Below are 16,608 nucleotides of genomic sequence, written 5' to 3'. Positions count from 1 at the left end.
GACATTTTGACAACATTCTTCTTCAGGTAGCGCTCCTTCTTGTATTGCGCTTTCTTCAACTGCCTGGCCTTTTCAAATTTCCATTTTTCTTCTTGAATGAAGGTAGTCAACATATGACTTTGTCCAGGTGTCAGCTTGAAGTCAGGCATAGGAGTGTTGGGGTCCTTGTGCCAGAGATCAATGTAAACAAGGATCAACTTTGGATCCAAAAGTAGAGGCACATTTGTGCCTTTGGCTCTAGCGGTCCTGAGCTGCCTGTCTCTGATGATTTCAGCAAGTTCCTCATCATCAGCTTCGTCTTCATCAGACGACACTTGAAAGGCGACCTGCTTCTTGCGAGGACTTGCTCGAGAGCCTCGTCCAACAGTGGCCTTTGTCTTCAGCAGAGTGGGGCCAGTTGAGGAATTTGGTGCAGCTGAAGAACTAGCAGAAGCTCCTGAGGCAATAGAGATGCATGTTGTCCTTTGGCACGAGGCGAGATGCACAGGTGCTGAGGATTTTGTCGGAGGAGCTGAGGACTTTGGAGGAGTTGAAGCAGCTTGAGGAGTTGGTCGTGAGGGCTTTGAATAATCTGGCCGTGAGGGCATTGCTGAGGAACTTGGCCGTGAGGGCATTTGGGGTGAAGCGCTTGGCTTATGAGCAGGCTTCTTTGCCATGGCTTTCTTTGGCTTGCTTGCAGAGGCCTCAGCAGTGGTAGCAGTAGCAGTAGAGTCTTCATTAAATTTCCTCACTGCTTTGATGTCTACTACGCAACCTTCTTCTTGTAGACGTTGTTGGGCCTCCAAGTGCAGAGGTTTGTAGGACAGTAGCAAATTTCCCTCAAGTGGATGACCTAAGGTTTATCAATCCGTGGGAGGCGTAGGTTGACCATGGTCTCTCTCAAGCAACCCTGCAACCAAATAACAAAGAGTCTCTTGTGTCCCCAACACACCCAATACAATGGTAAATTATATAGGTGCACTAGTTCGGCGAAGAGATGGTGATACAAGTGCAATATGGATGGTAGATATAGCTTTTGTAATCTGAAAATATAAAAATAGCAAGGTAACTAATGATAAAAGTGAGCACAAACGGTATTGCAATACTAGGAAACAAGGCCTAGGGTTCATAATTTCACTAGTGCAAGTTCTCCCAACAATAATAACATAATTGGATCATATAAATATCCCTCAACATGCAACAAAGAGTCACTCCAAAGTCACTAATAGCGGAGAACAAACGAAGAGATTATGGTAGGGTACGAAACCACCTCAAAGTTATTCTTTCCGATCAATCCATTGGGCTATTCCTATAAGTGTTACAAACAGCCCTAGAGTTCATAGTAAAATAACACCTTAAGACACACATCAACCAAAACCCTAATGTCACCTAGATACTCCAATGTCACCTCGAGTATCCGTGGGTATGAATCATACAATATGCATCACACAATCTCAGATTCATCTATTCAACCAACACATAGAACCTCAAAGAGTGCCCCAAAGTTTCTACCGGAGAATCAAGACGAAAACGTGTGCCAACCCCTATGCATAGGTTCATGGGCGGAACCCGCAAGTTGATCACCAAAACATACATCAAGTGGATCAATAGAATACCCCATTGTCACCACGGGTATCCCATGCAAGACATACATCAAGTGTTCTCAAATCATTAAAAGACTCAATCCGATAAGATAACTTCAAAGGGAAAACTCAATCCATTACAAGAGAGTAGAGGGGGAGAAACATCATAAGATCCAACTATAATAGCAAAGCTTGTGATACATCAAGACCATATCACCTTAAGAACACGAGAGAGAGAGAGAGATCAAACACATAGCTACTGGTACATACCCTCAGCCCCGAGGGTGAACTACTCCCTCCTCGTCATGGAGAGCGCCGGGATGATGAAGATGGCCACCGGTGAGGGATCCCCCCCTCCGGCAGGGTGCCGGAACAGGGTTCCGATTGGTTTTTGGTGGCTACAGAGGCTTGCGGCGGCGGAACTCCCGATCTATTCTGTTCCCCGATGTTTTTAGGGTATATGGGAATATATATAGGCGAAAGAAGTCGGTAAGGGCAGCCACGAGGGGCCCACGAGGGTGGAGGGCGCGCCCGGGGGGGTGGGCGCGCCCCCTGCCTCGTGCCTCCCTTGATGCTTTCCTGACGTGCACTCCAAGTCTCCCGGATTGCTTTCTTTCCAAAAATGACTTCTCCAGAAGGTTTCATTCCGTTTCGACTCCGTCTGATATTCCTTTTCTTCGAAACACTAAAACAAGGAAAAAAACAGGAACTGGCACTGGGCTCTGGGTTAATAGGTTAGTCCCAAAAGTAATATAAAAGTGTTTAATAAGCCCATAAACATCCGAAACAGATAATATAATAGCATGGAACAATCAAAAATTATAGATACGTTGGAGACGTATCAGCATCCCCAAGCTTAATTCCTGCTCGTCCTCGAGTAGGTAAATGATAAGAACAAAAATTTTGATGTGGAATGCTACTTGGCATAATTTCAACGTAATTCTTCTTAATTGTGGTATGAATATTCAGATCCGAAAGATTCAAGATAAAAGTTCAATATTGACATAAAAATAATAATACTTCAAGCATACTAACTAAGTAATTATGTCCTCTCAAAATAACATGGCCAAAGAAAGTTCATCCCTACAAAATCATATAGTTTAGTCATGCTCCGTTTTCGTCACACAAGAATGCTCTCATCATGCACAACCCCGATGACAAGCCAAGCAATTGTTTCATACTTTAGTAATCTCAAACTTTTTCAACCTTCACGCAATACATGAGCGTGAGCCATGGATATAGCACTATGGGTGGAATAGAATATGATGATGGGGGTTATGTGGAGAAGACAAAAAAGGAGAAAGTCTCACATCAACGAGGCTAATCAATGAGCTATGGAGATTCCCATCGATTCATGTTAATGCAAGGAGTAGGGATTGCCATGCAACGGATGCACTAGAGCTATAAATATACGAAAGCTCAACAAAAGAAACTAAGTGGGTGTGCATCCAACTTGCTTGCTCACGAAGACCTAGGGCACTTGAGGAGGCCCATTGTTGGAATATACAAGCCAAGTTCTATAATGAAAAATTCCCACTAGTATATGAAAGTGACAAAACAAGAGACTCTCTATCATGAAGATTATGGTGCTACTTTGAAGCACAAGTGTGGTAAAAGGATAGTAACATTGTCCCTTCTCTCTTTTTCTCTCATTTTTTTGGGCCTTCTCTTTTTTTATGGCCTTTCTCTTTTTTTATTCCTCACTTGGGACAATGCTCTAGAAAATGATGATCATCACACTTCTATTTATTTACAACTCAATGATTACAACTCGATACTAGAACAGAGTATGACTCTATATGAATGCCTCCGGCGGTGTACCGGGATATGCAATGAACCAAGAGTGACATGTATGAAAGAATTATGAACGGTGGCAAAAAGAATTATGAACGGTGGCTTTGCCACAAATACTATGTCAACTACATGATCATGCAAAGCAATATGACAATGATGAACGTGTCATGATAAACGGAACGGTGGAGAGTTGCATGGCAATATATCTCGAAATGGCTATGAAAATGCCATAATAGGTAGGTATGGTGGCTATTTTGAGGAAGATATAAGGAGGTTTATGTGTGAAAGAGCGTATCATTCACGGGGTTTGGATGCACCGGCGAAGTTTGCACCAACTCTCAAAGTGAGAAAGGGCAATGCACGGTACCGAAGAGGCTAGCAATGATGGAAAGGTGAGAGTGCGTATAATCCATGGACTCAACATTAGTCATAAAGAACTCACATACTTCTTGCAAAAATCTACAAGTCATCAAAAACCAAGCACTACGCGCATGCTCCTATGGGGATAGATTGGTAGGAAAAGACCATCGCTCGTCCCCGACCGCCACTCATAAGGATGACAATCAAAGAACACCTCATGTTTCAAATTTGTTACATAACATTTACCATACGTGCATGCTACGGGACTTGCAAACTTCAACACAAGTATTTATCAATTTCACAACTACTCAACTAGCACAACTTTAATATCACTCCCTCCATATCTCAAAACAATCATCAAGCATCAAACTTCTCTTAGTATTCAGCACACTCATAAGAAAGTTTTTACTAGTCCTGAATACAAAATATATTAGGATTAATTTCCCAATTTAAGAAAATTACCATGCTGTTTAAGACTCTAAAAATAGTATAAGTGAAGCATGAGAGTTCATCTATTTCTTCAAAATAAAACTACCAGCATGCTCTAAAAGATATAAGTGAATCACTAGAGCAAACAACAAACTACTCCAAAAGGTATGAGTGAAGATCAATGAGTAGTTGTATAATTATGTAACTATGTGAAGAATCTCTAACATTTAATAATTTCAGATCTCGGTATCTTATTCAAACAGCAAGCAAGGCTAAAGAAAATAAAATGACACTCCAAGCAAAACACATATCATGTGGTGAATAAAAATATAGCTCCAAGTAAAGTTACCGATGAACGAAGACGAAAGAGGGGATGCCATCCGGGGCATCCCCAAGCTTAGGCTCTTGGTTATCCTTGAATATTACCTTGGGGTGCCTTGGGCATCCCCAAGCTTAAGCTCTTGCCACTCCTTATTCCGTAGTCCATCGAATCTTTACCCAAAACTTGAAAACTTCACAACACAAAACTTAACAGAAAATCTCGTGAGCTCCCTTAGCGAAAGAAAACAAAACACCACTTCAAGGTACTGTAATGAACTCATTATTTATTTATATTGGTGTTAAACCTACTGTATTCCAACTTCTCTATGGTTTATAAACTATTTTACTAGCCATAGATTCATCAAAATAAGCAAGCAACACAATGAAAACAGAATCTGTCAAAAACAGAACAGTCTGTAGTAATCTGTATCAAACATATACTGCTGGAAATCCAAAAATTCTAAAATAAATTGGTGGACCTGAGTAATGTGTCTAGTAATCATCTGCAAAAATAATCAACTAAATAGCACTCTCCAGTCAAAAGTTGAAGCAAATCTCGTGAGCGCTAAAGTTTCTGTTTTTTTACAGCATGATCATAAAGACTTCACCCAAGTCTTCCCAAAGGTTCTACTTGGCACAAACACTAATTAAAGCATAAAACCACATCTAAACATAAACTAGATGGATTATTTATTCCTAAACAGAACCAAAAAGCAAGAAACTAAAATAAAATTGGGTTGCCTCCCAACAAGCGCTAACATTTAACGCCCCTAGCTAGGCATGATGATTTCAATGATGCTCACATAAAAGATAAGAATTGAAACATAAAGAGGGCATCATGAAGAATATGACTAGCACATTTAAGTCTAACCCACTTCCTATGCATAGGGATTTTGTGAGCAAACAACTTATGGGAACAAGAATCAACTTGCATAGGAAGGTAAAACAAGCATAACTTCACGATTTTAAGCACATAGAGAGGAAACTTGATATTATTGCAATTCCTACAAGCATACATTCTTCCCTCATAATAATTTTCAGTAGCATCATGAATGAATTCAACAATATAACCAGCAAATAAAGCATTATTTTCATGATGCACAAGCATAGAAATTTTATTACTCTCCACATAAGCAAATTTATTCTCATCAATAGTAGTGGGAGCAAACTCAACAAAATAACTATCATGTGAAACATAATCCAATTGAAAATTAAAATCATGATGACAAGTTTCATGGTTATATTTATTCTTTATAGCATATATGTCATCACAATAATCATCATAAATAGGAGGCATGCTTTCATCATAATAAATTTGCTCATCAAAACTTGGGGGACTAAACATATCATATTCATCAAACATAGCATCCCCAAGCTTGTGACTTTGCATATCATTAGGATCATGGGTATTCAAAGAATTCATACTAACAACATTGAAATCATGCTCATCATTCACATATTTTATGCCAAGCATTCTATGTAATTCTTCTTCTAGTACTTGAGCACAATTTTCCTTTCCATCATTTTCACGAAAGATATTAAAAAGATGAAGCATATGAGGCACCCTCAATTCCATTTTTTGTAGTTTTATTTTATAAACTAAACTAGTGATAAAACAAGAAACTAAAAGATTCGATTGCAAGATCTAAAGATATACCTTCAAGCACTAACCTCCCCGGCAACGGCGCCAGAAACTGCTTAGTTGACGGGGTGTGAGTGCCGCTTACCTTGCCTCCCCGGCAACGGCGCCAGAAAAGAGCTTGATGTCTACTACGCAACCTTCTTCTTGTAGACGTTGTTGGGCCTCCAAGTGCAGAGGTTTGTAGGACAGTAGCAAATTTCCCTCAAGTGGATGACCTAAGGTTTATCAATCCGTGGGAGGCATAGGTTGAAGATGGTCTCTCTCAAGCAACCCTGCAACCAAATAACAAAGACTCTCTTGTGTCCCAAACACACCCAATACAATGGTAAATTGTATAGGTGCACTAGTTCGGCGAAGAGATGGTGATACAAGTGCAATATGGATGGTAGATATAGGTTTTTGTAATCTGAAAATATAAAAACAGCAAGGTAACTAATGATAAAAGTGAGCACAATCGGTATTGCAATACTAGGAAACAAGGCCTAGGGTTCATACTTTCACTAGTGCAAGTTCTCTCAACAATAATAACATAATTGGATCATATAAATATCCCTCAACATGCAACAAAGAGTCACTCCAAAGTCACTAATAGCGGAGAACAAACGAAGAGATTATGGTAGGGTACGAAACCACCTCAAAGTTATTCTTTCCGATCAATCCATTGGGCTATTCCTATAAGGGTCACAAACAGCCCTAGAGTTCGTAGTAAAATAACACCTTAAGACACACATCAACCAAAACCCTAATGTCACCTAGATACTCCAATGTCACCTCGAGTATCCGTGGGTATGAATCATACGATATGCATCACACAATCTCAGATTCATCTATTCAACCAACACATAGAACCTCAAAGAGTGCCCCAAAGTTTCTACCGGAGAATCAAGACGAAAACGTGTGCCAACCCCTATGCATAGGTTCATGGGCGGAACCCGCAAGTTGATCACCAAAACATACATCAAGTGGATCAATAGAATACCCCATTGTCACCACGGGTATCCCATGCAAGACATACATCAAGTGTTCTCAAATCATTAAAAGACTCAATCCGATAAGATAACTTCAAAGGGAAAACTCAATCCATTACAAGAGAGTACAGGGGGAGAAACATCATAAGATCCAACTATAATAGCAAAGCTCGCGATACATCAAGAGCGTATCACCTCAAGAACACGAGAGAGAGAGAGAGAGAGAGAGAGAGAGAGAGATCAAACACATAGCTACTGGTACATACCCTCAGCCCCGAGGGTGAACTACTCCCTCCTCGTCATGGAGAGCGCCGGGATGATGAAGATAGCCACCGGTGAGGGATCCCCCCCTCCGGCAGGGTGCCAGAACAGGGCCCCGATTGGTTTTTGGTGGCTACAGAGGCTTGCGGCGGCGGAACTCCCGATCTATTCTGTTCCCCGATGTTTTTAGGGTATATGGGAATATATAGGCGAAAGAAGTCGGTAAGGGGAACCACGAGGGGCCCACGAGGGTGGAGGGCGCGCCCCTGCCTCGTGCCTCCCTCGTTGCTTTCCTGACGTGCACTCCAAGTCTCCCAGATTGCTTTCTTTCCAAAAATAACTTCTCCAGAAGGTTTCATTCCGTTTCGACTCCGTTTGGTATTCCTTTTCTTCGAAACACTGAAACAAGGAAAAAAATAGGAACTGGCACTGGGCTCTGGGTTATAGGTTAGTCCCAAAAGTAATATAAAAGTGTTTAATAAAGCCCATAAACATCCAAAACAGATAATATAATAGCATGGAACAATCAAAAATTATAGATACGTTGGAGACGTATCATGCTTCCTGAGCCATTTTGGCTAGCTTGGCCTGGTGCTTGGCCCATTCATCAGGATAGTCCTCACCACGCTTGAGGCTGGTGGGATCAGCTTTTGGCCAGGTGCCAATGGAGGTCTTGGGCATGGAGGATTCAGAGTGAATTTCTTCATATACTTGGGAGTAACATATCTGTACTCCCTCCATTCCCGTGCCCATGTCCTCTCTATCCTTTGTATGCGCACCTTAGCTGATTTTTGTCCTCCTTGCCAAACTTGGCCTCATCAGGAGTGCAATAGTCCTTGTATATGTCATCAGGGATCTGAAAAGCAGTATTGATTTCAGGCCTCTTTCCTCCCTTCTGTGGCTTTTTACCATCAGCCATTTTCTTCAGCTGAGGAATTTGAACAATAGAATTCTCTGAAGATGTGTGCAACGTTTCTTCGAGGAATGCTGCAAATGAGTTAAGTTGATGAGAACCTAGTGATTCAGCAGCGGACATGAGTACCTGTGAACAGAGTATAGTTGCGAGGAATTTGGAGAGGTCATATGCGTTCTCAGAAGGTTTTGCAAAAACGTACAGGTTTGAGGAATTTAACCAGATGAGTCTTGAAGAATTTTACTAAGCGTTCTTTGTCTTAGGTTCCAGAGTTGTGCAGATCGAAGATCCACACAATTGAGGAATCTTGAAGAAAAATGTTGCTTAGAAAAACGGATCAAGAACAGATGACATGTGAGGTGTTTAGTGTGTGAAGATTTGAAGAATAAACACATTTTGAAGATTTTGTAGAAAACATCTGAATCAATGAGTGTAGTAAAAGTAACTTTTAATTACCCTTGACGAAGAACACGACGAACTGGGAAGTGTAGATGTGAAGCTCATTGGTTCAGATCTTCCACGCCCTAACTTGGCTGAGGAAGACAGCTACAGCGGCGGCGGAGTGAAGAAATCCGCAGCCGGCGCGAGTACGACGACGACGAGGTCGAGGCAGTGAAGCTCTTCCTCACCGGCGACGATGGAAGTAGCGGTGGCGCTAGGTTTTGAGAAGCTCGAGCGTAGTAAAAACAGAGTTAGGAAGGGGAGGGGTATTTATAGCCAAAGTGAAAAACTGTTCGCCCGAAGAAATTGGACGAACATGCCCCTGACCCTTCTCATTCATGCGACATGTGTCACCCACGTACTGAGAGGTGGCGATCGTGTGAGATCGTGGGTGAAAAGATAAGTATTTCGCGGAATGCGGACGGTTTGAGCGGCAAACGCCGAAAATTCGGATAAGATTTTTTTTAAAGTTTCGTTCGCAAATTCTTCAGCTGACTAGGACACAGTGAAGATTTTGAACAAGTTTCAAATAGAACGCACATGAAGAATTTGTGAATAGATTAGGTTGAGTATAGCATAGAGGGGGAAGGGTCCGATCACATTCACTTAGCAGAAAAGGCAACTTGAAGAAATAGCAATAAGTGAATGCTGTAGAGGACATAAACTCATATATATATATAGTCAATGAAGAAAAACGACGGGACAAGTGAAGATAATGCAAAGTTGAAGAAAAAAGAACAACTGAGGAATTTCAAAAATGAGGAAAAACTCAAATTGAAGATTTTCAACTTTTGTTGGTGGCGTGACCCACCGTATAAGAATGATGATTTCAGACACCGCGTACAATTTTCGTAGGGCTCTGAGAATCAAATTATTCGTTAATTTCTTCACACTTAGAGGGTTAATCTTTACTGATTGAAGAAAAACGTTACGTGTGTTGCACATCAAGGTCATAAATTTTGCATAAGTGTTAGGATGTGTGTCCTTTTCAAAGGACATTCGAAGATTATAGGATATTAGCTCACACCGCAACTTGCTAAATCTCTTCTCATCCAAGGGCTTTGTGAAGATATCATCTAGCTGGTCTTCAGTCTTCACATGCTCAATAGATATGTTGGCTGAACTAGGTTATGAGCAATCTTGAACACATGATCACGAAGAAAATGATGCCGAATCTAAACGTGCTTTGTCTTCGAGTGCTGAACTAGGTTATGAGCAATCTTGATGGCACTCTCATTGTCACAGTAGAGAGGCACATTCTTCAGGTTGATGCCGTAGTCCTTGAGGGTTTGCTTCATCCATAGCAATTGTTCACAACATGAACCAGCAGCAATGTACTCAGCTTCAGCAGTAGACAGTGATACGCTGTTCTGTTTCTTCGAGGACCAACAGACCAAAGATCGTCCGAGGAAATGGCATGTGCCTGATGTTGACTTGCGGTCCACACGATCACCCGCATAGTCAGAGTCTGAATATCCAATGAGATCAAAAGCCGAGCCCTTGGGGTACCATAATCCAAGTGTTGGTGTGTGAGCTAGATATCGAAGAATATGCTTCATAGCCTTATGGTGTGATTCCTTCGGTGTAGCTTGAAAGCGGGCACACATGCAAACACTAAGCATAATATCTCACATAAGTAAAATAAAGAGCCAATCATGGAGCGGTATACCTTTTGATCGAAGTCAATACCATTTTCATGAGTGCATAGATGGCCATTTGTGGGCATAGGGATTTTGACGCCTTTGCAATCTTGCATGCCGAATTTCCTCAATACATCCTTGAGGTATTTCTCCTGAGATATGAATATGCCATTGCGCTGTTCACGAATTTGAAGACCTAAGAAGAATTTCAATTCTCCCATCATAGACATTTGATATTCTTCACTCATCATATAGGCAAATTCATCACTATAACGTTGGTCAGTACAGCCAAAGATAATATCATCAACATATATTTGGCACACAAATAATTCACTATACATCTCCAACGTATCTATAATTTTTTATTGATCCATGCTATATTATATTCTGTTTTGGATGTTTAATGGGCTTTATTATACACTTTTATATTATTTTCGGGACTAACCTACTAACCGGAGGCCCAGCCCAAATTGTTGTTTTTTGCCTATTTCAGTGTTTCGAAGGAAAAGAATATCAAACGGAGTCCAAACGGAATGAAACCTTCGGGAACGTGATTTTTGGAACAAACGTGATCCAGAGGACTTGGAGTCTACGTAAAGAAATCAACGAGGAAGGCACGAGGAAGGGAGCGTGCCTACCCCCTGGGCGTGCCCTCCACCCTCGTGGGCCCCTCGTTGCTCCACCGACGTACTTCCTCCTCCTATATATACCCATATACCCTAGAAACATCAGATACGGAGCCAAAACCCTATTTCCACCGCCGCAACCTTCTGTACCCGTGAGATCCCATCTTGGGGCCTTTTTCGGCACTCCGCCAGAGGGGGCATTGATCACGGAGGGCTTCTACATCAACACCATAGCCTCTCAGATGATGTGTGAGTAGTTTACCTCAGACCTTCGGGTCGATAGTTATTAGCTAGATGGCTTCTTCTGTCTCTTTGGATCTCAATACAAAGTTCTCCTCGATCTTCTTGGAGATCTATTCGATGTAATCTTCTTTTGCGGTGTGTTTGTCGAGATCCGATGAATTGTGGTTTATGATCAAGATTATCTATGACAATATTTGAATCTCCTCTGAATTCTTTTATGTATGATTGGTTATGTTTGCAAGTCTCTTCGAATTATCAGTTTGGTTTGGCCTACTAGATTGATCTTTCTTGCAATGGGAGAAGTGCTTAGCTTTGGGTTCAATCTTGCGGTGTCCTTTCCCAGTGACAGTAGGGGCAGCAAGACACGTATTGTATTGTTGCCATCGAGGATAAAAAGATGGGGTTTATATCATGTTGCATGAGTTTATCCCTCTACATCATGTCATCTTACTTAAAGCATTACTCTGTTCTTATGAAGTTAATACTCTAGATGCATGCTGGATAGCGTTCGATGTGTGGAGTAATAGTAGTAGATGCAGAATCGTTTCGGTCTACTTGTCACGGACGTGATGCCTATATACATGATCATACCTAGATATTCTCATAACTATGCTCAGTTCTATCAATTGCTCGACAGTAATTCGTTTACCCACCGTAATACTTATGCTATTTTGAGAGAAGCCACTAGTGAAACCTATGGCCCCCGGGTCTATTTTCCATCATATTAACCTCCCGACAACAAGCTATTTCTGGCGGCGTTTATTTTACTTTGCATCTTTATTTACTCTTTATCATAAAAATACCAAAAATATTATCTTGTCATATCTATCAGATCTCACTCTCGTAAGTGACCGTGAAGGGATTGACAACCCCTTTATCGCGTTGGTTGCGAGGTTCTTATTTGTTTGTGTAGGTGCGTGGGACTCGAGCGTGGTCTCCTACTGGATTGATACCTTGGTTCTCAAAAACTGAGGGAAATACTTACGCTACTTTACTGCATCACCCCTTCCTCTTCAAGGGAAAACCAACGCAGTGCTCAAGAGGTAGCAAGATGGATTTCTGGCGCTGTTGCCGGGGAGATTCGCGCCAAGTCAAGTCAAGATTTGATTTCCCGTCAATGAGCCATTTCTGGCGCCCTTGCCGGGGAGTATACGCACAAGTCAAGACATAGCAAGTACCCATCACAAACTCTTATCCCTCGCATTACATTATTTGCCATTTGCCTCTCGTTTTCCTCTCTCCCACTTCACCATTGCCGTTTTATTCGCCCTCTCTTTTCCGTTCACCTCTTTTTCGCTTGCTTCTTGTTTGCTCGTGTGTTGGATTGCTTGCTTGTCATGATGGCTCAAGACAATACTAAATTGTGTGACTTTACCAATCCCAACAACAATGATTTTCTTAGCACTCCGATTGCTCCTCTTACCGATGCTGAATCTTGTGAAATTAATATTTCCGTGTTGAATCTTGTCATGAAAGATCAATTCGCCGGCCTTCCTAGTGAAGATGTCGCTACCCATCTAAATAGCTTCGTTGATTTGTGTGATATGCAAAAGAAGAAAGATGTTTTTTGAACAGTAACGACAGTGGGAGAGGCTCCCACTGACTTTGTATTACTCACACCACAACAATTACATCATTACAAGTGAGGGGTATTCGAGGGCCCCCCTCAGACCAAGCAAGAGAAAAGAGTGTATGTAAGTTACAGGTTTTGTATATAAGAGTCTAGGAAGGGGCGAAGCTCTTCTTTACAGTTGTGCACAAGCAGGCTTAGTAGGTTTTTGAATCTATCTAGCCATGCCACGAAGGAGTAAGGCACCCCTCTGAAATACTCATTGTTCCTCTCCTTCCAAATGCTCCATGCAGCCAGCAAGAAAATATCCATGAACAGCGGCTGACTCCATTGATTTCTACCAGCATGCAACAAAGATACCCTATTACCCACATTCGGCCAAAACAATCCCATTTTGGCCCAACATCGCTGGCTAAATGGGCATGAGAAAAAGAGGTGTTCAACCGTTTCCTCTGGCGGGTTTTGGCACATCATGCATGTATAAATGTTGTCCACAACAGTGTAGTGTCTCCGTTTCAACATGCTCCTTGTGTTTAGACGGTCAACCAGCAACAGCCAGCCAAACAGCTTGAATTTGATGGGGCTCTTAGCTTTCCAAAGCCACAGAAAGGCCTCATCGGCTATCGTTTCCCTGAAGCAGTGGTTGTAGTATTTTGCTAGACGAGAACTTTCCTCCAAGGGTACAAACCCAAGAATCAGCGGAATCCCTCTCCGGCACAACATGCCTGGATCGTTGCTGAATTTCTCTGACCTCCTGTCTCGCTTGGGTAGATAGAGGTAGATGGAAAAGCATAGCGGGGTCAGTAGCCGTCAGAACAGTTCCCACCGACTCATCCTCGTTTGTGCAAAAGGAAAAGGCACGGGGGAAGACCTCGGAGAGTGGTTCATCATGATCATGTTTAATCCAGACATCCTTCCAAAACAAAGCTGAAGATCCGTCCCCAATCGCAACCTGAGTGATGCCACGAAACACATTACTGAGCTGCATGATATCACGCCGCCAGAAAGAGCCGATCTGGTCTGCTGCATGTGGCACTCGACCCACATAGTAAGTATCCCATATTAGAGTCACCCATGGGACATCGTGATGATTGTAGAACTTGAAAAGGTGTTTGAGGAGGAGTGCGACATTCTGCGTTTTGATGTCAATCACCCCAAGACCACCGTTGCGCTTCGATCTACAGACCAACTCCCAAGCAGCCAAAGAATTATTTTTAACTCCTGTCTCTGTGTTTTTGGCCCACAAACAGTATCTACACAGCTTATCAATGTGTTCAATCACCTTGGGGTGCAGCTTAAGTGTACACATGGCATAGATCAACAACGAAGTAATGGTAGAGTTTACCAGAGTGAGTTTGGCACCAGCTGAAAGCAAGGAGAGGGCCGTGGACAGCTTTCTCTCAACTGCACAAACCATTGGCATGAGCTCAAGAAGGGTTGGTTTTGTCGTTCCCAAGGGAAGACCCAGGTATGTGAAGGGTAGGGATCCGACCGTACAGCCAAAAATTTGCGCTAGGGCAGAAGCTTGTTGCAAGCCAAGATTTATGGGAATCAACGTGGACTTTTGGAAGTTAATCTTCAGACCAACAGAGTCAGCATAATCAACTAGGATGGATTTCATGCGGGCGACTTGATCGGGACAGGATGGCATGACCAGTATCGTATCATCCGCATATTGGATGACCGGATAATCACCTCTTCGGCTGCACGGGAATGGTAACTCGATCAATCCTTGAGCGGAAGCGTCATTGATTGCTGCTTGGAGGAGGTCAGCTGCCAGTACAAATATGAGGGGTGACAGGGGGTCCCCTTGCCTCACACCACACTTACATGGGAATTTCCTACCTGGGACCCCATTCAATAGCACCAAGGAAACACCAGAGGAGAAAATGGATTTCATCCAACCCAACCATCTTTCATCAAACCCCATATGTTTCATGATCTGTAACATCGGCTCATGTTCAATCGTATCAAAAGCTTTGGCAAAGTCCAGCTTAAGCAAAATAATCTCACTCGAAGATGTTTGGCACTGATGAATGTATTCAAAAGACCATGCAAGGCAATCCTGTATGGTTCTACCTTTGAGGAACCCATACTGGTTTCTGTGAATGATTTTAAGGATTACTTTCTGTAGGCGATTGGCCAGGATCTTCGTGATGATTTTTAAGCAGCAGTTGAGCAGAGTGATCGGTCTGTAATCGTTGGCAGTCTCCGGGGAGGAGGTTTTTGGGATTAGGGTGATGTATCCCTCACTAATGCTAGAAATATCAAGGTTGCCGTCATGGAAATCATGGCACATCTTATAGATGTCCTTCTTGATAATGTGCCAGCAAGATTTGAGGAAAGATCCATTAAAACCATCGGGTCCAAGGGCTCTGTCGGCTGGCATTTCCTTTACAAAAGCATCAATCTCGTCAGTGGAAAAGGGCAGCGATAACACCTCCAGGCCCTCAACCTTTTTGATGATCCGTTGCAGGTCAAATCGCATGTGTGTTGGTTTAGAAAAACCTAGACGATCTTTATACGTGTTGAACAACACACCTTCTTTCCCAACATGATCAGTGATCCCCACATCTCCTTCTCGCAGACTAGCAGTGGAGTTATGCCTAAACCTCTCCGTTGCCAAAGATTGAAAGAGTTTGATGTTTTCATCAGCAAATATAAAGTATCTGATTGTGCATCTCTTTCTCCAGTATTCATTTTGATTTTTCAGGAGACGGTTTAGATGATCTTTCAGGATTCGCCTGAAATTCGCTTCCTGCACAAACAAATTTCTCTTGTCCTCCAGGGCATCCAGGTTGGTCAGGGCGTCATTGCTGTTCTGGATCATAACTTTCAGATTAGAGACGCCTCTGCTCCAATGCTTGAGGTCATACCTAAGTGACTTAAGTTTTTTGCACACCATCGCCGCTGAGTTTGGGGCGTAACAAGGTTTTTCCCATGATCGTGCAACAACTTCAGAGAATCCAGTGCAGTTAACCCAGAAGTTTTCAAAACGGAACAACTTTGACTTTGGGATTTTGGATTCAATTGAGAGTACACACGGGATATGATCAGACACCGGTTTCCCCAATGGTAGAACCATTGTGTTTGGGAAAGAGGTGGTCCAATTCGAAGAAGAAAAGAACCAATCAAGTTGTTCCAAAAGTGGATCATCTTGCATATTACTCCAAGTGAAAGCCCTTCCTTTGACCGGAATTTCCATCAATGACTGCGTTCGAATTATCTCATTGAAAAGCAACATATCATCAGCGTCCCCCCTGGTCCGTTTCTATTATCCGTGGAACGTATGAAATTAAAATCTCCCAATATTAGCCAATTTTCAGTATCTGGAATATGAAGATCAAACAGTCAGGAAGTAAAATCTAATCGTCTCTGACCAGTACATGGTCCATAGACATTCACCAAATTCCAGGAATCATTCGACTGTGTGGACACAAAAGAAACCCCCACCGCAAACGATTCCACATGCCATGGTGTGCCCACAAAAACTGAACTATTCCAGACAGTGAGAATACCACCCGAGGCCCCAATTGAAGGTGCAAACACAAATTTATCAAATCGCTTGGGGCAGAAAGATTTAATAAACGCTAAATCAAAAGATTCCCGTTTAGTTTCTTGGATACACAGCACCGAACAGCCACTAATATCGATCGCATTCCTAATGGCCAAAAGTTTACTATCAGAGTTAATCCCTCTGATATTCCACGACAGAACATTCCAAGATTTATTCATGAGCATAAAGAAGATCAGACAGCCTCATCAGAGGCAGTCTGTTGGGCAGCCAGTAGCTTATCTTCAGAAAGATCTTCCGGTGAAATTCCACATCAAATGCCCA

Source organism: Triticum aestivum, chromosome 5D (assembly GCF_018294505.1).
Source record: "Triticum aestivum cultivar Chinese Spring chromosome 5D, IWGSC CS RefSeq v2.1, whole genome shotgun sequence".
Taxonomy (NCBI): Eukaryota; Viridiplantae; Streptophyta; class Magnoliopsida; order Poales; family Poaceae; genus Triticum; species Triticum aestivum.
This window is presented reverse-complemented; position numbering follows the sequence as displayed.